The 2,853-nt window shown below is 39.8% G+C and overlaps 1 pseudogene; it reads left to right on the plus strand.

Annotated features, from left to right (window-relative positions):
* Positions 1 to 2,058, plus strand: part of LOC105810756 — a 6,335-nt pseudogene extending 4,277 nt beyond the window's left edge.
* Positions 2,059 to 2,853: the final 795 nt, after the last annotated feature.

The raw sequence follows: 2,853 nt of genomic DNA on the forward strand, positions 1-2,853 counted from the left end.
TTATGTCTTTTTGATTTTGATGCTGCTACTAGAAAATTTTAAATTTCACATGTTGTTCACGTTGTATTTCTACTGGGCATGCTGATCTAAGGGAAAACAGAAATCTAGAAATTTTTAAATGCACAGAGTGTTAACTCTTTTTTTTCTTTTTTAAGACAGAGTCACTCACTCTGTTACCCAGGCTAGAGTGCAGTGGCATCATCACAGCTCACTGCAACCTCCAGTTGTTGGGCTCAAGTGATCCTCCTGCCTCAGCCTCCTGAGTAGCTGGGACTACAGGCATGCACCACCATGCCAGGCTAATTTTTTCTATTTTTGGTAGAGACAGGGTCTCGCTCTTGACCTCAAGCGATCCTCCTGCCTCAGCCCCCAGAATGCTAGGATTACAGGCCTGAGCCACTGCACTGGGCCAGAACGTTAACTCTTAATTATGTCTCTTATCAGAAATCTCAATTCAAAGATTGGAACTGGGAAAAAATAGAAGGCAATGGCATCTTTTGGAGACATTACAGGAATGCAGGGTCTACATCTCAGTTATATATTTTATATACATCTCATTCTCAAGGAGTTCTTTTGGCATTCCTCACTGTTCCTGGATATTGGACCCTGCTTTGCCAAGCTCAGGAAGTCCAACTCTGGGGGAAGGAGGAGCGTGGAGGCCAGGACTTAGCAGATCCCAGAGTGTAAGATTTTATCCCCAAAACCGGGCTCAGTAAGCCTCTTTGTATTAGTATATCCACTTTGAGCACAGAAAGGACTGACTGAGTCAGTCTAGCATAGCTTTAAATCTCGAACTCCAGGGAGTGTAGATGCACAGAGCTTCCCAGAAGTTTAGGACAGCATATGCAAAATAAGTCACTGGGGAAGGCAATAGTGACTCCTGTCTCTGCCTGCAGATTATCTGCAGAGCAATTTTTAAAAAATTTTTTTTAACCCTGCAGAAAAATAAACAATAAGACAATGAACTTTAAGTTAAAGTTATGTGCCAGGGTCTGTACTAAGCGCTTTCGGTTTGTTACTTCATTTAAGTCTCATGAAACCTTATGAGCTAGGTATCACTATTACATCCATACTACATTAATCAAGGTTCAATGACTTGTCAAAGATCACACAGTGGGTAAGAGACAGTTTGACTCCAGAATCTATGCTTTTAACCACCATACTGGACAGCAATCCAGTGATCATGCTAATGACCCAAAGGACCACCCTTGAGGAAGAGATTTCTTCTCTTGTATCCTCCATCATTACCAGTCATGCTGAGATTTGCTCATTTCTCCCTAGTGCCTACCCTGTTCCTGGCAAAGAGCTGGCCACAAGCTAAGTGGGCAAGTCATTACTGATTGAGGGATGGACATGCATCATTAAGAAACCACCCAGCTGCTCCCCCAGAAAGAAAAGCAGAGGGAACCTGGTTCCTTTGCTACTCTCTTGATCTATTGCTATACCCACCACTGGACCTAGTATGATGCCCAGCATTCATTCATTATTCCATCACTTGTGTTCAACATCAATTCTTTCAACAAACTAGGGTGCTCGGCCCCCTAAGGGGTGTGAATAAAAGCTTCACGAACATTATCACTACTAGTAATATTATTAGCAATCATCAGTAACAATAGTAATAATTAATGAAACTACTATTACTGATAATCGTAATAGTGGTAATATCTGTGAGACTTTCATTAACAATAATGATTACAATAGCAACATTTATTGAGTACTTATCATGCTAAGTGCTATTGCTATTAAAGTATTTTTTCTATCTTGACACTTCATTTTCTGTGTTTGAGATGAGACATGACACCATTTAATTCTTACAACAATCCTATAATTCCAAAAATCTCAATATCTATCTACTCAACTCAGAGAGCTGAGTACCCAGTGTTTGGGCCATAAATTCCTGAAATAGAATCATTTGCCCATGTAATAACAGGATGTTCGCTGACCGCTCACAACTGTAAATTGGGCAGTCCTGATCTCTGCCCTGGGGTAAATGACAACAGAATCGCCTCTAAATGAAAAATATATCTTTTCCTTTTACAGAGTGCTTGTAAGGACTAAGAGACAAAATCTCCACGGCTTCAGGAACTGGAGGGTGAGCTTCCATCATTAAAGATTAGTTTCTTGCTTCACGCTCTATACTTTAGCAACATCCAACTACTTAAAGTTCCCCCAAACACTCCTTGATTTTTATGTTCTTGATTCCATGTCATTCGGCCTGTCCTGTTTTTTCTTTCCACTAAATGAACTACTCCTCTTTCAACAGCCTAACTCGAATATCTTATTAGCGAAGACCTACCAAACTGAGCAAATTGGATTTTAGTTCCTGTTGGTGTAAAAAGAAGAGCAGATTGCTTCTTCCTTTGGGCTCAGTATCTCCTTTATCCACCCATCTCCACTCCCCTACTATTCTATAAACTCCTGACAATGAGGGAGGGCTGGAAGTGTGTCTTATTAAGCTTCTTGTCCCCAGCTACTGGCATAAATCCTGTCACATAGTATTATTGTTGCTAATATTCATTAAACACTATGAGCCAAGCCCTGTGCTCCTTGTCTTCTAGGTAACGTATCTTTCTCCCAAAAAACTTATGAGGTAGGTACCATTGTTATCAATATCAATTTTTACATATAGGCTAGATTTATATATTAAAGCATAGAAGCATTAAGTAACTTGCCCCAAAGTCACACAGCTAGTTAAGTGGCAGAACTCAAATAATCAACTAATACACCTACAGTGTTTTTCACAGTATATGGCACTTAATGAGCACATAGTCAATCAATAGTAGCAACTAGAATTATCGTTCAAAGTTGGACAGCTTATAAGAGAGCTAACATTGTAATTCAAATTTTATTTAT

This window comes from Propithecus coquereli, unplaced genomic scaffold (genome assembly GCF_000956105.1).
Source record: "Propithecus coquereli isolate 6110/MARCELLA unplaced genomic scaffold, Pcoq_1.0 Scaffold220, whole genome shotgun sequence".
In the NCBI taxonomy this organism is placed as follows: Eukaryota; Metazoa; Chordata; class Mammalia; order Primates; family Indriidae; genus Propithecus; species Propithecus coquereli.